Below are 27,128 nucleotides of genomic sequence, written 5' to 3'. Positions count from 1 at the left end.
CCCTGGTGGCGCAGTGGTTAAAAATCCACCTGCCAGTGCAGGGGGCATGGGTTCGAGCCTTGGTCTGGGAAGATCCCACATGCTGCGGAGCAACTAAGCCTGTGCGCCACAACTACTGAGTCCGCGTGCCACAACTACTGAAGCCTGTGCACCACAACTACCGAAGCCCATGCGCCACAGCAAGAGAAGCCATCGCTATGAGAAGCCTGCACACCGCAGCAAAGAGTAGCCCCCACTTACCTCAACTAGAGAAAGCCCGTGCGCAAAAACAAAGACCCAGCACAGCTAAAAATAAATAAATTTATTTTTAGAAAAAGGGAGTTGAGTGGCTAAGGTAGTAATTCTTCCTCCCCAAGACTTTGAGAGCAGGGTCCCACTGCCCCCTGACCTGAGCTGCCCCTGCAGGTGTGGGAGGTCACAGTAAGATGATCCTGAGTTGAATGCCTCTGCTCAGAGATGAGTGCTATACGTGAGGTCAGAGGAGAACCTGTTCCCAAAGCTGTTACTAACAGTGTGAATGTTAGTTTGAATTTTCATTGATTTCAGAGGTGGGCTTTGACCAGCTATGTATTTTAAATGTTAACTTGAAATCACAGCCACATCAGTCATGACCATTGGCATGATTACCTGGACAGTAACTTATTATCTGATGAAATCAGCACCTGAAGGATTTTTGTTCCTTCAGATCCTTCTTTTGTACTTCTGGAGTCCTAAGGTTTCTTAAAAAAAAAGTAACAACCTAAATTAGTTTCCCTCAGGCATCTTACCCTGTAGTGTCACTTGGGTGGGTTCTTTCCTAATGCTTCATTATACTTATACAAATTGCAGGTTTTTAATAAGGCCTCCTATGTTCACAGTCCTAGAAAATAAATAGAGTTGGATTCTCACATTCGAGTCATCTTGCCTTCTTTTTCATTTATGAGTATACCAAATACACCTATTTTTATTTGCAGGGCATCTTCCTTTTTTTGGGGGGGGGCGTTCTTTTTTTATTGAAGTATAATTAATTTCTAATGTTGTGTTAGTTTCACGTGTACGGCAGTGATTCAATTATATACGTGTATCCTTTTTCAGATTATTTTCTGTTAAAGGTTATTACAAGATATTGAGTATAGTTCCCTGTGCTATACAGTAGGTCCTTCTTGTTTATCGATTTCATATATAGTAGTGTGTATCTGTTCATCCCAAACTCCTAATTTATCACCCTCCCCACCGATCCCTTTGGTAACCATAAATTTGTTTTTTATATCTGTGAGTCTATTTCTGTTTTGTAAATAAATTCATTTCTATCATATTTTTTTAGATTCCACGTATATGTGATATCATATGATATTTGTCTTGCTCTGTTAGCATCTTCCTTTCTTGATTCTAGACCCTATCAAATTCCAGTCTGTACTGGAATCCTCCTTGGTCTCTGGGCTTAGTTGATCTTCAGCTCTCCCTCTATGCAAGAACTTTAAAAATGATCCCTTTATTTTCTCGTACTCTAATAGTTTATCTTGAGCATGAAAGCAAATGATCAAAGTTTGATTCCAATTGCTTCTTGTGGTCTTAGGGTATTAAGGCGAAGTTGAAATTGAAACCTCAGTCTTGTTTAATTGTCAAGCATTTTACTTTTAACTTCATTCTTTAAAGAAAAGGGAAAAAGCTGTGGGTTTGAAGGGTGTCTTGAGTGAATACGATTTAGAGCCCCTCTGAGAATCTTCTAATCACAATACAGGCATCTCTTTGAAGTGTTCATTCCCCAAAGTCTATGGTTACCACATTCGTGCCTCAAGGGGTGTGATGGAAATGGCCAGGTGCCATCAGATTAATGAGTTTTCCCACAATTTTTTACCGAACAAACTGCATGAGAGTATGCACCAAACAAATTGTTAGGGCCTTTCAGTGATCTGTTGGCCACAACCGTTTTTTTTTTTCCCTTCTCCCTTCCCTAGGCTGCAAGTCTGGCACAGAATTCCCCTGGATATCCCAGGGATCACTGTGTTGCTCTGAACAGTTTTCTTTTACATAAGGATAAAGATGTGAGAGGTATTAAGTTAAATCATATGGAATTGCCATTTTTGTAAAATATTGGCAGTTTCCTGAGGTTCAGTCTAATAGTTTTCCTCTGATAAACATTCTACCAAAAACAGCATTTTGAAAAAAAAAAAAAGCATATTTGGTGAAAATCCAGTGTGGGCTTATTTAAAACCGAAGCTTTGAGTTTTTCCAATCAGGAAACTTGTCCTCTACCTGCTTCCTTTTTATCTGTTTTTGAGGATCGGAGAAATAAGAAACAAACCCCTCTGATTTGAAGAAACTCGAATATTTTGAGACCCAAGTGAAATAAGTAAAGTCCCTTGATCCCTGTGATAGAAGAATTTTTTTTTCTGCAAGTTATAAATGGGTGTTATAATGGAAAATGCTTTCAAACCTTAACCAGAGCATGCACTATAAATAAGAGAGGAGCGGAAGATTAATAAATGTGTTTAAGCTGAGAAGGAAGAAAACTTAAAATAAGTAATGAGGACTGTCCCTTAGCGGGAACGTTAATACAGCCCTGAGTATATATATAGGAAAATCAAAGACTTGCAGAAGGCAGCGCAGACTAAGTCATAGCTATTAATGCGTACTTAACTCTCTTGCCTGGGAGATTTTATTCAATTCAGCAGCCAAGAAAATTGACCTCACTTTTTGTTGTTTTTTTTTTTTTTCCTTTTTTGGGTTGGATCCTTGCTCACGTCACACAAATGAATAGAGCTGACAATTTACTGGTTCATCAGTGAAACAATATTACATTATGAAGATGTAAGGAAAAAATCCTACGCTAACGTTGTTGCAGTTTGAAAGGTAAGCCGTTCCCTATAAGATTAGGAGACATTCATGTTCCTTTAACACTTACAGAATATAATGCCATGTGTTATATGCTAAAGAGTTAAGTGGCCTCTTGACATCTTTGACTGTCCCTGTGGTCCTGGCAAGGATTTCGTTAGTATGTGAAGAGGCTCCCATGTTTCCCTCATTCTGTCTTTTAAAATGCAAAAACGTCATTTTGAAGCTTTTCACATATTTTATTTTATGGGATATTCTGACAAATGGGACTTTATGGAGTGTGTGTTGCAATGATCATGTGATTCTTTCTGAAAAGTTTTACTCTTGTTTCTATTAATTCCCTGTATTGGCCACTAAGCCATGGTTGTCAGGGTCAGACTGTTTCTTAATTCTTGTCTTTTGGTGATGCACAAGAAGTAAAATATTGTTGTTCTTTCCGTCTTGTCCTGTACTTAGGATAGGAAACGGTCTCTTTTCAGTTCTACCTTCCGTGAACTTACTAAAAGTTCTCGGCATGCTGTCAGTTACCAATTGGGTGCCTGTGGTCCTTTCCAAATATATCTAAATGTTAAGTCTCCTTCACTCCGTTTTTGAAGGAAAGTCACCTAGTGCCTACTTTTCTAGGCTATCATCAATTACTTAATTGGTCTCCTAAACCCAGGTCCTCCCCTTGGATGTGTGAACCCCTTGGTAATGATTGTCATATGAGTATCACAGTATGGAGGGGTTCTTAAATTGGAAAGTCTGTGCTTCCATCAGACTTCCAAACAGGTTCACATCTCAGGAAAGGAGGCAAACCACTGCCCTGCATGGTTAGCTCCTCCAAGGCAGATCGGTGAGTCATCCGTTACCCTCTTCCCCCATCTGCTGCAGTACCAGAGGCAGAGCAAGGGTGCAGGAAATCATGCTCTCCATCCTGCCTGGTATTGAACCCTCTGGAGTCAGTCGGACTTTCTGAACGGCATTCAGCAGATTCCTGCTTTCCTGCGGAAAAAAGCATTTCAGAATTGAATTACCTTTTTCATGACACCCCAGTTTCTTCGCTTGCAGCCTGCGAATCATTTAGGCAATGGGAGAGTACTTTTCCATGTGCCAAGTGGGTTGAAATGAGTCTGGTGTTTTCTCTGCTCCTTCAGGTCCAATGACCATGTAATGGAGTTCTGGCCCCAAATCATTCAGTGACATGATTCTGGGCTGTCACCTGTTGCTTTGTGTGACATTGGTTTAGTTTTAATTATTGGTGATACTTCAGTTTGTGCTTTTTCAAAACTGCAGGTGTGCCCTGCTTTAAGAAAACTGGAAACTGCCTCAGATGCATGCTTACGATGGATGCCTTTGCACGAAGGGGCGAGTGTTTGCACTCTAAAAATAGGTTGGCTTTATAAAATAATTTATCACAAGATTCCTTTAAATAACTAGCTCTCTTAGAGCATTTAATATATGATTTGATTTGAAAAAATCGATGTCCACTCACTCAATTTTTCAACAACGCGCACCTGCTTTGTAACGCGAGGCAGGAGAAGGGGAAAAATCAAGCAACAAGGAATGAGGGGCTTAAGTGAGCTGAGGAGGAATTAATTTTAATTTAGAGAAGAATTTGCTTTTCTAGAGTTTCCCAGGGAAAACACCTTCACCTTTATCACCGCCAAAGTACATAAGAGAGAGAAAAAAAAAAAAGAGAAAAAAAAAAAAGGTCAATTTGAGTTTGGAAAAAATAAATCTACTTTTTCGACGGGTCGCGTTCTGCATTATGCATGTGTGTAAAAGTGAGGTTTGCTTTGATCCTGACTATTAAAAGTTTATTTTTAAACTCGGGCTGGGCAGGAATCCAGCGATGCTCTTTCCCCCCATAGTACATCCTGGTTTCAGGTCCCTAGCCTGGCGGAATGCAGCTAAGCAGCAGGAAATAGTTGAAAAGTGTGGAGACTTGATGGGTGCTGAGCGTTTTTTTTTTTTTCTTCCCTTCTTCCCCTCCATTTTTGAAATTCAAATTGAATGCAATTTTCAGCTCATTTGAGCCAGAATATACTGTGGCTGAGCTTCAGTGGCTCTTAAATTCAAACTCACAGGAGAAAACAGATATCATCTGTCACAGAGGGTGGGAGAGAGGACAGTCCTGCATCTTATTCATGGGAGACGCAGCTCTAGTAACTAATTCAAACCCTTCTGACTAATCGACTCATCATTCACCAGCAAACTTATCAACTAATCAATGAAACCTTGAAGACACCCATCTTATGAGGTCTGGGAGCAGTTTCCCCCTCCCTGTAAAGAAGGTAATTGTTCAAGTCTATTTTTGTATCGTTGGGATTTTAATACCTTTTTTGCAAACTGAGACAGAAGATTATGGCAATCTTTGCTGCTGCCCTTCCTGACTATTTTTATTGTTTCCATCTTTAATGTCTTTGTCAATGTTATTTATTTATGACTGAGAATTAGCAGAAAGCTTACTGCTGGCCAAGTGTGGCCAAAATTTTTAGTTTTTTTTCTTTACTAAACAGACTGCCTGAAAAATATTCTTCTTTCTTGGGGCAAATGTTTAAGTACCAATTAAAAGAGAAAGATCCACTTATTTACAGGGTGGCTGTTTGAGGATGTCTCGAGAATGCCTCTCGGGAAACTTCTGCCACTGGGTGTGTGCCCAGGGAATCCAAATGGATTGGGACACAGGATAATCTGACATCTCTCCTCTGATTTCGGAAAGGATATGATAAAGCAGTTCTGGTTCTGAAATGTAGCTTTTATGCTTAACCACTGGTGCTTATCTTTGACTGTTTTAGTGTTAGCTAAAATTTCCATGGGAACACGAAGGCCATGAGCTTTCCCTTGCTTTTGTTGTTGTTGAGGCTCATGAGAGACAAATTAATTATGATGCTATTTCAAAGTAAGTAGGAGTAAAACAATTAGATCTCTAAACACTATCATTTCTAATGAAGTTAGTTAGTTCTAATTAGTTAGCCCTCAAACTTGGAGTTTAAAAATGTTTTGCAGTTAAGTGTATGATCAGGCCACATATATTTATACTCACACCTGCGTGCAAGCACATATGTGTGTATGTGTGTTTTACATGTCCCCAAGGAATTTCCAGTCATTTTTACATTAATAAAGGCATCAACCACTTTACCCTGTTAGTAGCAATGTGCTTATGCTTTAGGTTTCTGATAGAAGGCATTTATTTCTCTTCCTTTATAAGAAAGAAGATCCTGAATTTTTAACCTGTTTTCTCACTATTATACCCTAATATAACTACCAGGACTATACTGTTATTTCTTTCTATAAGAAACCAAAAACCTACCTTGACAGGGAATCCAAATTTTTAGATAACTGTTAAATTAGTTAATAGAATTTGTTTTTCTCCTAAAATAGCTGATCTCTTCAATTTACAAGTATTATAATTACTGAGTGCTTACTATGTGCCAGACATTCATTGGGCTCAGATTTGCAAATATAAGATGGTAGCTCTCTAGCCTAAGTGAGGTAAGACGTTGGAGATGGAATTTCAGCCTCCATTGGCTGGGAGAAGAGGCGTGTAAAGGTACCCAGGTTCTCAAATGAGTCTCAAATATGCGGTCCCTTCCTTTTCCTCGGTTGATAATCACTCGCATAAAACAAATACGATCTAATTTGGAGGTGGGAGAAAGGATGATACTCAAAATAGTCAGTGGAACAGATAATAAAGTATGCACACTGGGGTGCTAAATGCACAGTGTTCCTTAAAAATGTTTATGGCATTGGGCAAGGGAAGGGCCAGAGGGGTGCTGTCCTCCTGCACTGTAGGATGGGTAGCCCAGGGGTCAGTGGGAGAAGCAAGGAGGACCAGTCCAGGAGGGACGCAAAGGTGGAGTCAAAGGGAGGACGCTTGAGGGAGGGGGCTCTTTGGTGTGCAGGAGCCTGCCCATCCCAAAACAACTGAGCGTTACATTTCTAGGAATTTTGTGAGCCAGTTTTTCATGAAATATTGTGAAAAATTAAATTATATAAACTTACAGTAAAGCAATTATCTTAAAAATAAAAGTAATAAATACTCAGTACTTACCGCTGGGGATTGGGCTAAAGAACCGGGACGTGTTGAGTGGAAAAAAAATGTCAGAAGGTTGGGTTACATAAGGAGAATGGTTTCATCTCCATGGAGAGCAGGGCATTAAACTAGCCAAATGGTTTGTGGGTGATTTAGAAATCATTGGGAGCTATTGACTAGTTTTAATACTTTTTATTATTATTATAGCATATGTTCACGCTGACATATTTGGAAAATAGAATAATAGCTTACATTTCTATAATGCTTTCTATGTGCCCCACACTTTTTCAGTGCTTTAAATATAATAAGTCATGAAATCCTGGAAACAGCCTTATAAAGTAGTTGCTATTATCCCATTTTAAAGAAGGGGGAATTGAGGTACAGAGATGGTCAGAAGTTTGGCCAAATACAGGAGCTTTGATTTGAGGGCAGATGCTGCCATCTTGGAGTTTGCTTTGCTGTACTGCTACTTGATGGAGCAAACGACTGTACCAGCATATCTCTGCCGCCTGGAGCATCTCTGAGAAACGACCAAGAGTGGGATCATTTAGGAGGGAGATGGGAACTCTTTTCGTTGTAGACAGCTAGGATTTGAGCTGTAGGGAATCTGAGGCATGAGGCTCCCATAGCAAATCAGCCTGGAAAAGGAGTGATACCCGAGCCAGAGACAGACAGCCCTTGTGTGTGGTCGTGAGAAAAGGTTGGTCATTACAGGGATGAAGCATAGAAAGTAGAGCCTTAACGAAAACTAAACTTCAGGAAGAAAAACAAGAAAAAAAGGCAGTGAATGAGAGAATGAACACGTAGAAAGGGAGGGGGCGGATGAGAGGCATAAAGGACAGTGTCATGAAGATAAGGAAGGAGCATTTGGGGAGGAAGTAGTGAATTAACAGTGCCAAGGGCTTCAGTGAGATTTTATAATGGTGACCATATAATTTATTGTGCAAATTGAATCACTTTGTGAGTGAAGCGGGGAGGAGTACTACTGATAATCGGACCAGAGACAGAAATAACCAGCAAACAGTGACGTATGGTCAGGCTAGGCTTTCAGATACACAAAACTGGCAGATTTCTAAGAGTTCATGATGGTCGAGAAAGGATTCTCTGTAACCAGCATTTACTGAGTGTCTACGATGAGGACTGCTAAGGGCTGAGGATAAAGAGACATATGGCAAAGTTAAAAAGTAGTTTGTGGAGGGAAAAAGACAGAAGCATAATCCATGCCTACCCAGTAGTCACTCTTCACAGTTTATTAATAGCTTTTTCTACGAATTCCAATGTTTATAGAGATACTGATCTAACTAGTTTCGTTTTCAACGAAAAAATGCAGCCATGCCACATACAGGTCTTCTGTTTACTTGTTAACATATGTACTCTTTTCACGAGTATGTATTTAGTACCCCCTTAGATGGACATATCATAACACATATCATAACATATATGACCATTCCCTTAGTGATACGTATTTAACCCTTTTACCTTTTTCTGTTTCCAGTAATGCTATGTAATTTTTTTATTCTTGTGTTTTTATTCCTGTAAAATAGATATCTAAATTAGGATTGCTGTGCCAAAGTGTATCTACCTTCTCAATTGTATAAGAAACTGTCAGTGGATCATTAAAAAGTTACATAAATTATATTTATACAATGTTATAAAGCACTATAAACATTGTATAAATGAACACATCTACCGGCATTGTATAACTATCCATTTCCTGGTTAGCCATGGTTCTATCAGACTTTCAAACTTTTTGCCAATTTACTATTGGGGAAAGTGGTGTCTTAGAGTTATTTCAACTTGCATTTAAAAAATTATGAATGAAGTCAAGCATCTGTTATGATTTTTATTGGTCATTTGTATCTTTTTTAGTGAATTTGCATGTTCATATTCTCTTGGCAATTATTTCTATTGAAATCGTCATCATTTTCCTTCTTTGTTGTCTCTGCTTGCACACTAAGAATATTAACCCGTCTTCTCTTAAATGTGTCACAAAAGTCTTTCCCTGTTTTATTTTACCTTTTTATTTTGCTTTTGATACTCTTTCATCTAGGAGAAGTAGTCAAGTATGTTTATTTTGATTTTCTTGTAGCTTCATCTAGCTTAGATTGGATCCTTCTCCAAAAGAAAGAAAAGCAATATTTATTTTATTCTAAATCTTTTATACATTTTTCAGTGTGATTCTGGAGCCCTGTGCTCATAGACTAGTTGAAAAGATGGCTGCAGAGAATGGGTATTTCCATGTCATTCAGTTGGTGCTCTGGGTGATGCCCAAGTGTCATGGGGCCCCAGAGGTGGGCTCTTAGGACATTGGGCGGAGGGGGAGGAGAGGTGTGGCTGGGCTTCCCGAGGGGTTGATATCTAAGCTGAACCCTTAAGGCTGAGGCAGCAGGGGTGGGAGTGTTTCCAGCTGAGGGAAATGACAAGCCAAAGAGGCTCGAAAACTTTGAAAAGTCAGGAGGCTTTACAGAGCAGGGAAAGAGAGGCCCCGTGGTTTCTCGGGGTGGGTCAAGGGAAAGCATTTTCAATATGAGGGGGGAAGTGTTTTCCTGAATTCTTTAAAATTTCCACAAAGCACAGTTATTACTTTTATGAGAAAAAGGAATTTTAAGCTGAAGGAAAGGAAACTCTTAAGAGTGGGATTAAACAAACTAAATAATAAATCAATACAGATAAGAAGCCCCTCCCCCCAAAAGTATGAGGGATGGGACAAAGGGGGAGAGGGATCCTTGTTTGAAGATTAAAAATATCGTACATGTCCTCCTTGATCTCTTTATGCCTTACTTTGGGACCAGCTGGTGACAGGTACCTCCTAACTGAACTTGGCGTCCAGCCTCTCAACTTTCAAGCCTCACTGCGGGCCACTCTAGAATACGATCCTATTATCTGTAATGAGGTCCTTCCTGACTAACTGGCCAGTTGAAATCTCCACAGCATTATCCCATACACACTTCTAATTCTATCACACCATTGTGTTCTTCCGATCTTCACTTTAGAAAGTATAACTGCGTTCACAATATATACAAATATCAAATCATTATGTTGTACACCTGGAACTAATATAATGTAATGTTCTATTATCAAAGATATCTCAAAAAAAAAAGCGTAACTACTTGTGTGCTCTACCCACATGCTTCACACTTATTCCTTCTATTTGGGTTGCCCTCCATCACGCTTTGTCAGGCCTATCGAGATCCCACTTATGCTTCAAGGCTCAGCCTAAACTTCACCTCCTCCCTGCAGCCTTCCCAGACCTCTTCAGCTAGAAGAACCCTGGATATTGAAATGTGTACTGGTACCATTTAAGACTCATCCTCAAACAACGAACTATAGTGATATAGTCCTCCATGTTCCTAAGTAGATGAAAATTTCCAGAAAGGCAAGAACCACGTCTTACCTTTCTTGGCAGTTCTCAGGGCTTTAACATGGTGAAGTTCCATCCTCCCTAAAGAAAGACTGGAAGACCAAGCCCATCTGTAGAAACAGACCCATGGACCACAAAGGCAAGGACAGATGAGAGGTGAGAGTGCCCACTGAATAAATAGTCAGAATGTCAAGTCATTTCCTGAAGATAGGGGTTAGGAACTTGAGGAGAGAGTAATTCTAAAGAAACCTCCAAAGGAAGTGAGCCTGGGAATGCACAGGGGACGAGCAAATGGATTACCTCGTATTCTTGGTGGACGGCCAAGTTGAAGGTAGACAGAGTGAACAGCTGATGAGCCACATTCACATCTTCCTTCAACTGTGGTGACCCAAGAGTGATATGCTAACAGAAGAGACCTGAGAATATCTAAAGCAGAAAGAAAGGGCTGAGAAGAGAGTTTAAAGATGCAGGAGGAAAAGAAGGATGCTTGCTCCAAGGGAGAAGTGAGTCAGAGAGAGGTTCTTCAGAGGGCATGTGAGTCAGAAAGGAAGATTACATACTAAACTTGGCAGTGTGTTGTGAGTGAGGATAGTGGTGACAATGTCAACCCTGGACTTGGAGGGGAAAGATGTCCAAGGAAGCCACGTGGCGCCTAATAATCTGAGTGAGGTCTGGGTGACGTGTGGGTGGGGACGTGTTGGGGGATGGGTCGCAGTTTCTCAGAGGACATTGGGAGGATGAGGGCGTAACAGGCGAGGCTTGGACAGAGATCACAGATTTAACACCTTCACGGCTGAATAGCAGCCCCAGTCCGGAAAGGGGGCTGGGAGATCTGGTGTAATCTTCTCGTTCGGTCTTTAGGAAAAAATGTCTAAAATGCTTCCTGTCATCTCCCAGGCCCCCCACAGTCCACTCTCTGCCTGCCTTTCAGGCCTCATCACCTGCCTCTCTGTTCTTTCTCTAAACTTAAGCCAAGCCAACCTCCATTCTATCCCCTAAGCCTTATGTCCTTTCTCATTCACTCCTGTGGTTCTCTCTGGAATAGTCTTCTATTCTTTGCCTAACTCCTCTTCAAACCCTAGGTCTCAGCCTAAAAGCATCCTTATAGCATCCTCTCTTCCCCTTTCCCCACACACTAAGTAAAGCCTTCTAAGCATTTCTTTCCTATTTCTTAACACTTGTGGGACACACTGTTACTTCTTGACTGTCTCTTTTCTCTTCTAGATTGTGAGTTCTATTCAGTCTCATGTTCTAGCACTGTACCAGTCACAGAGTAGTTGCACCGTAAACATCTCTTGAGTGAGTGAAGGAAGGAAGAAATATACCTTTAAGTGACACATTTTCACCACCAATCGTTGACCAAACCCACCATGTGTCTTCTGAAACTGAGTACAATCAGATTTGATTCCAGTGTGACTTGAACATTCCTATGCAGATTTGGGAGACCGGGGGTTAATTTTTTCCTAATATTTTAACCATTTCTCAGTGTACATTTCATTGGCATTAAGTCTATTCACATTGTTGTGTAGCCATCATCACTACCATCCATTCCTAGAACTTTTCATCATCTCAAACTGTAAAACTCTGTATTCATTAAACAATAATTCCCCATACCCACCTCCACCCAGCCCCTAGCATTCACCATTCTACTTTCTGACCCTATGAATTTGATTACTCTAAATACCTCATGTAAGTGGAATCGTATGACATCGCCTGACTTATTTCATTCAGCATAATGTTTTCAGAGTTCATCCAGGTTGTATCATGTATCAGAATGCTACTCCTTTTAAAACTGAATAATATTGCATTGTATGTCTGCATCACATTTTATTTTTCCATTCATTCATTGATGGACATTTGGGTTGTTTTCACAGGAGAGCAGTTTTTGTTTCGTTTTGTTTTTTGTCCACATGGCACGTGGGATCTTAGTTTCCCAATGAGGGATTGAACCTGTGCCCCCTGCAGTGGAAGTGAGGGGTCTTAACCACTGGACCGCCGGGGAAGTCCCAGGAGGAAAGTGTTTTAAATCTTGAAATGCATCATCTATCATGTAATCTAGTAGCCTGGCGGATGGTCATTGGTGCAGAAGATAGTGTTTTCAAGCAGGGGAGGAAGGATAGATATTAAAGAATCATCAAGTACATGGCAAAGTTAACAAAAATACCCAAGAACATGGAGATTTGAACAGGAGGGAGAGGAAATGTTTCAGTTGGACCATAGCAGCCTTGATATGAAGTGGGTGATGAAGATGGATGCCATACATTTCAAATGATAGTAAATATTGAGAAGTAGATTTGAGAGAGATTCATTTTTTCCCTCTTCCTTGTTATCAAGATGGAAGGACAGGATGAATGCAAAGGGGAAGAAAATACTGAGGCTTCATTTGAGAGGAGAAACTGGGGGAAAGAGGTGAGAGAAAGATGGAGGATAAAGGGGAATTTGGCCAGTGTAATGGCATTCCACAGGGCACAGGGGCAAGATGTAATGGTGAAGGAGAGCAAATCAAGTCTTAATTCAAAGCCATCCTACAATCTTCATGTAGGAAGGAGATCAGTGAATATATCCTAGTTAATGACAGTCTGAAAACAGTGATTCCACAGCCGCCATTAGGCACCAATGTCTCATGTTCAAGGCTTTCTTCTTTTCAACCAGACTAGTTCAGAAATCTTTTCTTCTTCTTGACTTTTCAGTAGCTGGAAAAGAATTATTCATACTCATTCCATCAAAATCCCTCACATGCCTGAATTCTTTCTCAGTTCAAGATCAGAACTGGATTAAACTCTTTTCCCTTAACAACTTCTTAGTTACAGTTTTCTAAGCCTTTAATGCCCTTTGAATTGTCTGCTCTAAGTTCTCTTGGGTAGAAGTACAGTCAGCCCTGTGTATGCATGAGTTTTGCATCCGTGGATTCAGCCAACTAAAGATCAAAAATATTCCCCAAAATTCCAGAAAGTTCCAAAAACCATAACTTGAATTTGCTGCACACCAGCAACTATTCAAATAGCATTCACTGTGTATTTGCAACTACTTACATAGCCTTTACATTGTATTAGGTATTATAAGTAATCTAGAGATGATTTAAAGTATACGGAAGGATGTGCGTAGGTTTTATGCAAATACTATGCCATTATATATATGTGTGTGTGTGTGTATATACTTACGTGTATTTTATATAAGGGACTTGGTATCCGCAGGGGTCCTGGTGCCAATCCCCTGCAGATACTGAGGGACAGCTGTACACCAGCGGGAACAGGCAGATTTTTCTCGTACGCTGTTTGGTGCCGGTACCCAGTGCAGCACTGGCCTTGCCGTGGAGTGAGAGGGTGCCGCATTTTTGAAAGCAGCCTGATGAGAAGGAGCCCATTGTGTGCCAGGCCCATCAAGCCCAACCTCTCAGCTTAGAGGCAGAGCAAGGAACCCTCTGAGATATTGTTGGCCCTGAGACTGTATTACCTTTCTGGAAGTGTTATTTTTTTTCTTTCCGCTTCAGAAGTCCAGCTCCTTGGTCCATTTCAAGTGGCCTCTGATCTTCAGCGGCTGCCTCTCAGCCCCTTGAACCCAATCCTTCTGGAGAATCTCACTGGTCACCCTGCAGAGCCCCCTCAGGCCAAGAATACCTCCCTCACTTTGTTTCTCCTTAACCCTTGCCCTTCATGGGGGTGAGGGGCCACGTCCCTTGTAGTCTGTTATTACTTGCAGGTGATTAGCAGGTGGCTTCTAAGAGAAAAGGAACATTGCCCCAGGCACCACGCTCCCATAGGCTCTTGCCATTTTGCTACAAAAGAGAAAGATCGAGCCTTTGAAGAGTGTATATACACTATTCATGTCCTTAGAAAGAGAGGAATGTCTATAAAATTTCAGGAACAGTATTAGATTTTACTCAGTTATCAGAGGGCAGAACTATTGGGTTACGGCTCAGATTGCTTTTGGAATTAAAGAGAAGCAGTTGCCGCAGCTAGGCATCTAATCTTTTAGTAAAAGCTTATTTGAGAGTCTCTCTCTAGACACTAGTCCCCCCCAGCAAGTTGTATTCCGGTAAGACAGAGTGTCCATGAAATATAGTAATGGGGGCTGTGTTGAGCTACTCTTCTTGCAGGGGGAGCTAGCTTGGTGACAGCGTGCTGTGTCCACTACTCATTTGATCAGATGAAAGCTCCCTTCTCTACCTCAGTCCTCCAGGCTTTTTTGTCACCTACACTGCTACCTTCAGATCCCCCAGGGGAAATATTATATGCTTCTTTCAACATATTGAGCTACTGTCCCCAGCATTAAGTGAAACATTATACTTTTTACTTCCCCCCCACCCGGATTTCTAAACTATTGCTGCCAGGGCAGTGTCCCACTCCGACTACCCCCGCCAAATCAATCAGTCAGTAAGTAACCAGTTCATTTTCCTGAATTTTAAACCGCTAGTTTCTCTCCTATTCTATTCAGTTGAAAAATCAAATTAAAAGCCCAACAGAACTTCCTCCCCTCCCTTCCTCTGCCACATTAACATGACCAAACCATTCAATATTTGGATTCAAGATGTGTTAGAGCCACAAGAACATACATGGAGTGATTTTTTTCCCCATGGGTATTCTCAGTATTCCTGGGAGGGAGGTTGGCTGTGTTGCAGTAGCCGGTTGTGTAACAGAAAAGGCCAGAGACGAATCCTCTACCTCCTCGGGTTCTTCGCCTCTGGATTGGATCCTCTACACAGTTATGAACGTGCGACGTGTCCCTCAGAGCATCTGGCCGAGTTCCTCTGTACTGGTGTTTCCCAAATGCGCTCAGACCTGCTGTAGCAGAGTCTCCAGGCCAGGGGGCTGGTGTGCTGTGGTTTAGCAAGTGCCTGAGGTGCTTCTTTGGGTCTGGCCAGGCTGGGAAACACTGGCCTGTTCGTTCCTGCTTCTGGCTGGCAGAGGTGTGCCGGATCTTGGGGTTGTCTGGGGAAGTGGGGAGTTGTTTGTGTGGCCTTTGGCTCTTGCCTGGCTCAGACTCTTTTGTCCTAAGGAGATCATGAGCACTGAACAGCAGGCTCATTTTGAAGGAACCAGGAAAAGAGGGAGTCTGTTTTTTAAAAAAAACAAAAAACCCAACCCCAAAACAAAAACTGAAGGGTGTGTGCTCTTTTATTTGAGAATAACCTTAGGAGGTATAAAGTTGAAATACTCCTTGGGGCGACTGCCGCTGTATTGCTTGTCCCAACGTGTTTTATATGACAACAGTAATAAAGGCTGTTTCGCCATCCTGTTTAAGTCCCCAAACCAAGTGGATTCTTTGTTTCCCTGCGTGAGAACGGCATGTGGTTCCTATTCCCTGATACGGTGGCTTAGAAAAGTGACCTGTTGTGATGACCTGGAAATCTTCTTGAGTATAATCCTCTGGATACTGGGAGATGATAGAGAAGAGAATCAGGAAGCTTTGGGGTGTGCTGCGGAGAGCTGCTGGATGTAAATATACATAAGGAAGGCAGTGTGCTTTTATTACCTATTGAGTAAGGCAGGCCAGGGGCTGAGGAACAATTGCAAACAGTATCTTGGGTCCATAATTGAGTTTTAGATTTTCTTACCTGACCCGATGGTTCCTCTGCTGTTTGTCCAAGTCACATTTCTGCGCTGCCATAAATAAACCCAAACTGGGGCTGCAAACAATATCAACACCCACCAAAAAGCCATGCCACTAACCTTTTGTATATTCGTACCACTCTTTGGATTGCTATGGCAACAATAATTTTAATTACGGAGGGCCCAAGTGACAACTTGTCTATCAGATGTGGCTCCCTTTTCCCTGTGGACAGAACTCTGATTGGAGAGAAGCTTTGTATGTGGATTTTCCTTCTAGGCTAGATTTTATTATCTGCTCTAACAGACAGCGCTTTTGCTCATGGAATGAACCAGAGGAAGCTGCAATCCTGGCTGAAGGGGCTACTGGACAGAGGCCCTCGTGGAGATGAACTGGACCTTTGTGTCCCAGAGGCAGCCTGACCCACTCATCCCTTGTGAACTGAAGAGCCAAACGAGCCATTGCTCTCAAGGGCAGCTTTTGGCTTCCCCTTTCAACCAGTGGAAATGCGCATGTTAGGATAGAGACTTGCATGAAGTATCATCTGGTAATCATCTTTGACAGTGTTCAGGCTTATGCTGGAGGGGGCAAACAAGTCATTCCATTGCAGTAGCGGTCCTGGAAGTAAACAAATCACAGCAGATTTCCAATCAGAGCCATGGAGGGGAAGATTGCAGGAGAGAGCACATCACCCTTGGCGTGTGTCCCCCCTGCCCTCTGTTTCTGGGTCTGCTTGCCTGTTCCTTGAGTTTCTCTCCAGGATTGGAGAGGTACCACGCCATATCTAAATATTTCTGGGCTCCCTCCTTCTGAAAGCTCTTGCAAAGCTAAATAATCTTCCCCCAGGTAAACATAAATCATCGTCTACCTTCTTTGCTCCTTGGGTAGACCTTCTGATACATTCATTAATTATGGCTGCTGCCTGGTGGCACAGTGATGGCTGAGTCACTGCCGTGAGCATCTTTCCTGGAACGCCCCCCATTTCTGACACTGAGCCTTAACATCCAATTCAGCATTAAAGAGACTCTCTTCTCTGCGATGGACAGCCAGATGGTAGCAAGGAAAAGAAATACACCTGGAAAAGGCAGCAGTGTGTTCACAGGAGTGAGGGTGGGAGAGGGAAGATACATAGAACATTGCTGGAGTGATGCTGACCTTAAACGTGATGCAACTGTTTCTAACCTCTGGCAGCCCCTGCAATAAGACCTTGATCCTCTGCTCAGTAGATCTGCTGCCAGATCTCGTCCAGTTAATCACCATCCCAGCTTTTGAAGGCCAGAATGCCCATGCAGAACTGTTTAGAAATAGACATCATGGTTCTGATTTCTAATCCTTTCCCACATTATTTTTTTTTTAAAAAAAGGTCCCAATTTTTGGTAAGTCTTGCTTAACTAATGATACAGTCTCTGTTATGTTTGTTTTGCTTCCACATTCAGGAAGCTTTGCGGCTATGATTGTGATTTTGGAGTTTAGGCATGTTAATTAAGCCTTTGTATGAAAGCAGAAGGGTTCTGTTTCTTGTTTGTTAGCTTAATAAGATTTCGTGTTAAGAATGGCCCTGAGAATCTGTCAGAATGAGCGTGGCTGCATATGTGTAGCTCAGCGCTCTGAGACCCTTGAAATGTCTGTTTTTAGCACATCAGCAGGGGGCTAATGAAAAGGCTTTGTTGATTTTAACGAATTGCAAGCCACTGTAGCCAAAATAAATATAATCTGCTTTTTGGATTAGTTGTCACAGATGATTTTACCTACTAACAGTGATTAAAGAACCCGAGTGGACCAGACGCATAGCTGCTCTCCAGTGACTCCTGCGAAAATAGCAATAAACAGAAGTAAATAAAGACTTAGGGCATTAGTTATCTTTAATAGACAGTGACACCAAATACGCTGCGTGCGGGTGTGAAGGGGTGGGAGTGGCAGCTTAGGGAAGATAGGGTGGCAAATACCTGCATGGCGCCCGATGGTTACAAAAACTCGAGTGTTGACTGCCAGTGTACCTGTGTTGTAGTTGTATCTCATCAGGAAGTGGTTAGAAACCCAGAGAAACTCTCCTGGCTTCCCCGCTCCAAAGCCAATGCCATTCATCGCCATTCTGCTCTCATCTTCCCGTGGACTCTGGGACCAGAGGTCGAAATCCTGAAACTGTAGGATTAGAGTAGGAAAATCAAGGAAGTGTTAATTACTTGTGTAATTATTAACCTTCTCGCTGCAGTAATTCTACCCAGTTAATGAAAAGACGACTAGCATCCATCCTTCCCTGTATTTTACTACCTTGATGAAAAGAATAACTTGCCCCAGCTGGTAAACCTGATCCTCAGATGTCCCCAGAAAGGTCTGACTGTGTTTCCCTCATCACTGCTTCATTTTAACCTGAAGAAAAAAGGTTGTGGCTGAAACCCTCTTCGGTGGGATGTGTGAGTGCCAGCTGAAAGATGGCTTTCGTAGGCAGAAAAACTCCGATGTAAACGCTATGGTTTTTTCCTTTTTTTTTTTTTTTTTTTTTTTGCGGTACACGAGCCTCTCACTGCTGTGGCCTCTCCCGTTGCGGAGCACAGGCTCCGGACGCGCAGGCCCAGCAGCCATGGCTCACGGGCCCAGCCGCTCCGCAGCATGTGGGATCTTCCCGGACCGGGGCACGAACCCGTGTCCCCTGCATTGGCAGGCGGACTCTCAACCACTGCGCCACCAGGGAAGCCCAGTTTTTTCCTATTTTTATTCTTATCAAATGTTTTAAATCATGGTGTGGATACTTCATCACAGATGGCTAAGCAATTGACAAACAGAGCTTTTTTTTTTTTACCTTCTTCCTCCCCTGGAGGGTAGATATCATTGTGTTTGTTTTATAGATGCAGACACTGGTGTGCCCAAGGCCTACAGATGAGTCATGGCAAGGCCCACCTATAGAGCAGTCGCCTTCCAGTACCCTGGGGTAACCCAGGTGTTAGTTGCACTGTTGACTGGCCAAAAGCACATGCCCCCTCAGGATTCCAACGATCATAATCTTACCCACGGTTAGACACCTGCAAGAACCCATAGCTGTCATTTATTAAGTTCTTACCATGTGCCAGGCACTGTGCTCTGTGCTTTACAGATAACATGCTGATACCTTACAACAGTTCCATTTATCCATAAATATGTATTGAGCATCCCTAGTACCGGGCTCTGCAGTAGAGATATAGCAGGGAGTAAAATCGCTACAAATTCCTGCCTGTGTGAAATTTTTATTCCTGTGAAAGGAGTTAAGACCATAAACACAAATACATTTTTAAAAAAATGATTGTATTAGGGGATGGTCGGTTCTACGGGGAGAAAGCAGGGGAGTTGAGAGATGTTGCAGCCCTTCGTAAGGGCTTTGCTCTTACCCAGCAGAAGATGGGAAGCCCCAGGGGAGTTGTAGACAGAGGAATGAGGATCTGCCTTACATTTTCAAACCCTAAGAGATGGAAGCATTTCCTCATTTCACCGATGGAATGCAGAGCGCAGAGTCAGTTCAGTTAAGTAGTTGCAAGAACTTACAGTGTGACTAAGACGCAGAGAGCATGCTGTATCCTACACCTCAGCACAAATACTGCCCACCACTTCCTGATAGAAGACGTGCCTGGTGTCTACGCGATGTCTTTCTTACCATCAGATGGGAAAAATTTTGTCAACGTTATTATATATATAATCTGGATTTGAAGTCATGAGTGGAGGGGCCATTCCGGATCCCATTTGCATCTCTAAATTCAGTTTCCAAACAAGACAGCAGAATATGGTGAAATCTGAAAACTGGGTAAACTGAGCAAAGCCACAGAAGAAGAACGTGTCAGATCTGGGATTTGAATCTAGTTCTGTTGCCCGACTCTGAATCTCATGCCCTGCTCACGTCATCCTGCTGACTGTCTGGCATTTATAACCTCAGACACAAAGCTTCATTCAACATATACAGGAATGAGGTGCTGTACTCTACTGGCCCTGAGTAGATGCCCGTAATTGTGACCTTTCTGTGCGGCTCCTTCTTTGAACCTGTTCTCCTGCAATCCAGGACAGATCTTTTTGGGATAGATTTCCAGTTACCAGATGGGCGGCTATGGAAAGCTTGTAGCTGGGGAAAGCAGCAGTGTAATAAGTGACATAGGGTTGCATAAAAGCAGACACTTGAGGGCTGTCCCTAGATTTCATTTGTCTAAAGGAATTTCTTTTCCAAATCCTATAAACCACTGCTAAGTAATATTGATCTCATTGGATATCAGCAAAGGTCTCTTCTTTCTTGGTGAATTTGAAAGGCACATAGGCATCATTAAATATTCTAAACTAATGCTTTTTTTTTAACTTTTTATTTTATATTGGAGTATAGCTGGTCAACAATGCCGTGTCAGTTTTAGGTGTACAGCAAAGTGCCTCAGCCATGCATATACACGTATCCACTCCCTTTCAAATTCCCCTCCCATCTAGGTTGTCACATAATATCGAGTGGAGTTCCCTGTGCTATACAGTAGGTCCATGTTGGTTATCTATTTTATATATAGTAGTGTGTATATTGTCAATCCCAATCTCCCAATTTATCCCTTTCACCTCACCTTTCCCCTTTGGTAACCTGGACATGTCTTTTAAAAGAAGCCTTTACATCTAAAATCCTTAGAATTTCGCTGGACTAAATAAACAATAGTTTTATAGCACAAGCACAGCATTGCTATTTTCCTTCTCTAAATAACCTTGGATTTCGACCTTGTACTTTTTTTTACCCACAATGCACTGCTACAGGAATGAATGATATACAACTTCATCTTGCTTCCTGCAAGTTTTCCCCAAGTATATTTCTGAAGTCATCACACACTCTGGTTCTACCTCTTTGTAGGGTGTATGTGGCATCTGCCACCATTTCTGTGAATCATATAACAAGATACCGGTGAGACTTAGCCTTAGACTTATTAGAATAAAATTTAATACAGCCGCTCTCTTCATTTTCCATGGAAGTCTTACTTGGGTGTCTGGCATTTTGAAATAAGAGAAAGTAATTATCTTGTTATACAACCATACGCTGACAGGTGGGACGGGCACAAGGAAAAGCTCGATTCTGCTTAAAATTCAAATTAACACCCGGGTCAGCTTTGGCGTGGTATAGAAACATGCTATTTCTCGTCCATGCAGGATGAGTTCGGGTGTGCAGTAGGAATTGCTCTTATCTGATTTCTAGAGAAGAGGCCAGGCTCCGTGATAGCCTATTTGTTTTCTTTCCTTGCATTTTTAAGAGAAGAATAAAAAGAATGTATTCCATTTTAACAAGTTATTGAGAAAGCAGACTTTGTTTACTAGAAAACACTGTTAACCTAGCAACAGATTTACACTGGTTGGTGTTCAAATTTCCAAGCTGCTTTTCAGCCTGAGCAGAGAGGTCTAGCTGTGTGATTGGTCTCCTCGCCAAAGCCTGGGAAATAGTGTATTTCTCAGTTCAAACCCAGAAATGCTGTTCCTGTACTGATTGACGTTGTGACAAACTGAAGGTAAAAGTATCGGGGTCACGCGGATGACGTTTCCGTTACGGAGGGACAGAATACCATCCTTTGCTTATTAGCAGGTGACTTGGAATTGGCGAACCGTTGGCGCTTGGACAAGTAAGCACACAGGCCTCACACTTGTGATCTTCAGAGTTATGCCAGGCTAATTTTCTTTCGTTTCTTCAGTGGTTCGATATAAATGTTTTACTCTTCCATGGAAACGTTAGAGAAAAAGTGAATTTACACCAGCTTATATTTGAAACAGAGAAAAAAGTAGGTCACAGCTCGTACCAGATATTTCATTATTATCATTAATATTGTCTGTGGCTTATGAAATGTTATATTATTCATTTGCTATTCATGATAAGTCTGTGATGGGGGGGAATACAGCCTTCATTATCTTCATGTTACAGATGACTAAATTAAACCACAGTTTGATTGGTCTAAGGTCACAGACCCTCCTCTGGTTTTCAGATTCCCTTTTCTTTTTTTCCCAGATTTTCTTATTTAAAACATAGGACTTGAAAATCTATAACATTGAATTTTATAGATTTTTTTTTTTTTAGCTAACACTCTGCTTTATGGTATGTATTTATTTTATTTTAATTCAAATTACAATTGGCTTATCACAGAAATTTGAGTTATGGCGAGGCCCCTTAGATTGCTATCATTTTTTAAAAATCTCCTAGTGAAAAATTTAAACAATAACAGAGACAAGAAGAAGACAGGAAGAGGGTTTGATGAAGTTTGAATGTCAGGAGTGAGATGAGCCTATAGTGTGTCTGTGTCAAGAAGGGTACACAGTCTAGCACTGTGGGGAGCAAAATTTGCGCTTTGTTTTACTCTTACAAATAGGTGACAATGGCAGTCTCATTTTTTTATTCATCAAGATATAAAGTTGAGGTAGAATGAGATGATAGAGACAGCAAAGTTTCCCTTCAAAGGGGCAGTGGTTTTCCAAACTCTGTGTACACATAGGTGATTACATTCATTAGTACATTTAAAATTAATACCTTTTAAATGAAGTACATAAAATCGACTTTAGAAGTCTATATCTGAAAATATGAATTTGCCAAGAGTAAACAAAATGAGCTCTCCCAGAAGCCGATGTTTGGAACACAATTACAAATGCCTTTGTAGATTTTGCAAACCATGTTCTACCATCATTTAAAAATAACAACTTGCAAGGGCTGATAAATAAAGACATAAAAGGCATTTTGACATTTAATACAAAAATGGAATTTTGATGAACCGGGTAAAAATGCATCACAGACATATGGATTACATAGTTCTTATAGTGCCTGAGTTTTAAAATTGAGGCAGTGAAAAATCTGGCAAAATATTTTTGGGGAAATTGCTATACATACTATATTTAAAAAGTGGTGAAGATGAACTCCAGACTGCTATGATTGCTCATGACATTGAATTTGATAACTTTTGCTTTGCGTATAAGAAATTCTTGAGAAATAGCTGAATCTGTCTGTGTGTTGTGGAAGTGAGTTTTAGGAGACAGTGTATACCAATTCATTAGATCACAGAGTCAATCAGCACTCATTACCAGGTACTTGATGAATGCCTGGCTGTGTACAAGGCACTGAGATGACTTCTCAGATGGCTAATGTGAACTGTGGACTCTACTCTCATGGGAGGGTACACAGTGGTAGGAAGGGGCTTGCAAATTCCTGGGTATTCCAAGTACTTTGGGATACACAAAAGAGACTATTTACAGAGTTTATTTACTATATGTCAGTCACTGTGCTTACCACTGTGTATTCATTGTCATATTGAATTTTTACATCTCCATAAATATAGGAATATTATTATTCCCTCTTGACGGATACGGAAACTGATGTTACAACAGAACACATCAAAATGAAAAGATGCAGTGCTCTATCAAGTGGCTGTAGTAGTTGGCTACTGTAGTCGGCTATGTGAGTGTCTCCCAGTGACTCACACCTTCTATATTCACAACATGTGTAGTTACTATCCTCCCCCAAATCTGGACTGGCCAGATGGTTCCAGTTCCAGACTTAAGCAGGCCTGGCAGCTGCCACTTTCATGGGCTTAAAAGCCTTGAGTCACCAATAAAAAAAAGTCTAGTTACCCTGCTGGAGAGACCCTGTGCTGAGCCTGTGAAGAGAGACACATGGGAAGGGAGAGGCCCTGTGACTGCAGGGAGAACGAGACAGAGAGAGAGCGAGATGGGGAGACTGAGATATACAGCTAGTTCATCACCCCAGCTGAGGCCAGTCCACAGCCAACAAGCCAGCTGAATGCATCCGCATGAGTGACTGGTAGTAGGAGCAACAGAAGAACGGTCCAGCTGAGCCCAGCCAGATTGTAGAGTTGTGAGGATATAACGGTGCTTGTTTTTAGTCATGGAATTTTGAGTGGTTAGTTACACAGCAAAAGCAGAAGCTGTGCTTCGCTGCACAGCGAAGCAGCGGCTGAGCGGGATTTGAACCCAGGTCTGTCTGACTTTAATGTATATTTTTTCTCACTGTTTGCTCATGAGTTGGTGGGGATAGGGGAGAGGAAGGAATCCAGTGATATTTGAGCATCTCTCAGAATGGTTCTGCATCTGAAACTCCTGTATTGTGGAAAAGGAGAAAAAGTTAGAAGACCTTTTAATTGTATTTTAGAGAAAAAGAGAAACATACCAGTAGTACAGGACCCACCTCTAGGGCCATTTTGCTGTGTGTACCTCTTAGTGCGTGTATCAGAAAGAACATGTGCAGATGGCCAAAAATTCTCATTCCTGCTACTCTTCCTGGGCAAATGCCATGTAAATGTTTGAGAATTATCAAACTAATAACAGATGCTAATGAATTCCTTTCTTTCACTTGGGAGTTTATAAAGTGAACATGGACAGGAGCTTTAAAAAGTACACAGGTGTAACACACACATATACACACGGGGGATGTTACAAACGGTGACATAAAACAAATGGTGATCAAAAGATATGAAACAGGGGCAGCATGCAGCGGGTCAGGGAGAGTTGAGGGTCCCCGGCTGGTCACACAGGGGAGCACTTGAAAGGATTATTTTCTGGCAAGTCCGCGTTTGAAGTGATGTCATCTTTTTGATTCTCTCAACTCAATTGCTTCTCTGAAGCTCATTCTTTCCATTCTGATGAGCAGCAAAAATGTTATGTCAAAGGTTAATGCTTGAATTGAGGCTGAAAGGAAGAGGGAGGTGGGTGGGCACATGTGCTTGCGTCACACACACACGTGAGAGGTAGACAGAGAACCACAAATGACTAAAAGTTCTGAAAAGTATGATATAAAGGAAAATAGCTGTCTTCCATCCCTGATGAATAGCTCCCAAGGTCGCCTGGACCGGCACAGGGCATACCAAACGAGGGTACGGCTACTGGCTGTTTCCCTCGGAAGCTTGTGATGGTAAAGAGTACCATCAGCCCTTGCGGTCTACACGGCCAAGGTCCTGCTTTGCCAAAATAGCCATTACTAGATCTATTCTTAGCATTACCATGATACGTTAGTGTTGTTTTTGTTGTTTTTCCAGTCCTCCTTTGGAGGTGATCTTGAGTAGATTACCTGGGCATCCTGTGTGTATAGTACAATCACAGTAGTTTAGATTCTCTTTGTAATCAAGTACACATTTCCAGGTGTTTGGGGTTCTTTTTGTTCGTTTGTTTTTATAAAGCTGCATTGGCCGTTTGGGGCTGGATGGTAGTTCAGCTTACTTGTGTGCTAACACAATCTGCCTGTTTTAAAAGCACACTCTCCCTTTCTTCTTGTCCACCCATCCACCTCCTTGAAGGTAGTAGAATGTGGTGGTTTTTCTCCGAGGTGTTTCAAGGTATGGCACCCTACATGGCCTCTTCGTGCCAGCCCGGGGATGAGAGGGTAGGGAGCAGCTTTCCTCCTGGCATTCTTCCAGAAGCAGGGCAGAGGGGACCGTGCTGCTTTGTGCGGCCTGTCTTTTCATGCCGCCCCATGACATGGTGAGCCAGAAGCTTCCTGCATCACGAGCGATCCCAGGCTACTCACCGTAGCCCTGTGGGGAGTGGTGGCAGCCTCCAGCTGCCAGACTAAACTAGACTGAGCAGATGAAACAGGTTCTGAGGAGCCTCCCGTGTTCACTGATGGAAATTTGAATATACATACGTCTTCACACTAGTGGTCAGTCCTCTTCCGCCTCCAGGTCCTTCAACTTATATATGAATCTTTGAACAGAGATCTAGGAAACAGCACTTGGAAATAAATCCCTCCTGTTCTCTGAACATTTGTTTTAGGACTGGAGTTTCTGGGTGGGGAAAGGTAAGGGGTGAACGATTTATCTGTTTATTTGTTGAATCCCTGTGTCCTCCAGGGGAGCAGCGGTTCTGGCTTCCCGGTGCCTGACAGGCTGCCTTAGGGCACAAGAGGCTACCTTAGGGTGACCTCCTGCATGGGGTCACCACTGCCACGCTATTAGTTGAGCACCAGGAACGCTGGCATTGGGCATCTTGCCGGTTTTACAGAGGAAGTATCAAGGGTTAATGTGCCCAAGAGCAAGCCAGTCTCACTGCTAGCTAAGGGAGCCCTCATGGAAATTGTACAATTCAGTTTTCTAGCAATTTCAGCTGACAGTTAGACGTGTTTACATGGTCAAAGCCCTTTTTTTTACTGAGACATTCTATGTGAGCATTTGCTTCTGAGAAAAGTTGAAAATTTTAGAAAATTGCAGGGCCACTAATGGTTTGAGAAATGACCTCTTAGCCATGTGTTTAAATTATGGTAGGGGACGAGTGAGCATTTTTATAAGTAACATTTTATTTCATTTGTGTAACGAAGCTCATACAGTAATCAGTATTAAATATGTGATGCTATGCTGAGACCAAGTACACATAGGGATATGCTGCTAATATTAATAAAAACACCCAAGAATTTTCCTCTTCAGGAAACATTACAAATATTTGTTTATTAATCCCCTGTGTCGGAGCTGACATTAGAACTCAAGCTCTCGCCTGCCAGTGGACTCACTTTATCCAATGATGATAGCAGAGCTCGTGGAAATAGAAGTGTACGAATATAGTGTAGAGTTTTTTTAAATGGCAGAGAGAGTTGATGTGATTTTTAAGGACTTTAAATTGATTTTACTTGACCAAGACCTACTAGAATGAACTTTCCTGGTGCTTTCCATATTGTCATTTTCTGTTTGAAGGTATAGCCTTGTACTGGGCTGTTATTAGTATATAAACATAATGCCTTGTGCCTTTATTTTTTCCTTTTCCTCATTTCTCAGCATATAACTGTAGTCCTTTCAAAGTCATTAAAGGGCAAAATCCATACAACTGGTGCTTTAATATCAGCCTCCTCAAGGTTTATAATTTTTGTATACATTGTAAAATGCTTATCACCTGCATTATATTATTTGATATTCACAACTGCCCTTTGAAGTTGACAGACAGATATTTTTATTCCTATCTTAGAAATAGTTAACAGACTCAACACGCTTGAGAGATCCTCAAGGGCCACAGAGCGAGTAAGCTTGAAATAAATAGAGTCAGTGCTTGAACCCAGATCTCATGACTCCAAAGGCAGAATCCACTGACGATTTGGAGCAATAATGGCACATTTTAAAAGAAAACCCTAAATACTGAATATAATATTCTATATACTTTCCTTTGGTCTGAGTACAAAAATATAAATGTGAAGGGTGCATATGTAAACACTGTACCAGTATTTTAATGGACATACCTTATGATTTTTAATAATTATTAAAGAAGATATGGTACATATATACAGTGGAATATTACTCAGCCATAAAAAAGAATGAAGTAATGCCATTTGCAGTAACATGGATGGACCTAGAGATTATCATACTAAGTGAAATAAGCCAGACAGAGAAAAACAAATATCATATGAGGTCACTTATATGTGGAATCTAAAAAAAAAAAAAAAGA

At 41.6% G+C, this 27,128-nt stretch overlaps 1 protein-coding gene across 21 annotated transcripts in view; it reads left to right on the top strand.

The window, feature by feature from the left end:
• Positions 1–27,128, top strand: part of ESRRG (estrogen related receptor gamma) — a 640,838-nt gene that overhangs the window by 192,744 nt on the left and 420,966 nt on the right. For 14 of the 21 annotated variants that reach the window (XM_060296971.1, XM_060297084.1, XM_060296836.1 and 11 more), the window contains one exon: positions 2,741–2,832. The exons of 6 other annotated variants lie outside the window; for them this stretch is intronic. The gene's annotated coding sequence lies outside the window, so the exon portion shown is untranslated. Of the gene's footprint in view, positions 1–2,740; positions 2,833–21,251; positions 21,335–27,128 lie in introns of those variants that run through there. One more of the 21 variants, XM_060297398.1, reaches the window with a different exon arrangement.

The sequence above is a fragment of the Globicephala melas genome, chromosome 1, assembly GCF_963455315.2.
Source record: "Globicephala melas chromosome 1, mGloMel1.2, whole genome shotgun sequence".
In the NCBI taxonomy this organism is placed as follows: domain Eukaryota; kingdom Metazoa; phylum Chordata; class Mammalia; order Artiodactyla; family Delphinidae; genus Globicephala; species Globicephala melas.
The sequence above is the reverse complement of the archived record's forward strand: the minus strand, read 5'-3'. Positions and strand labels throughout refer to the sequence as shown.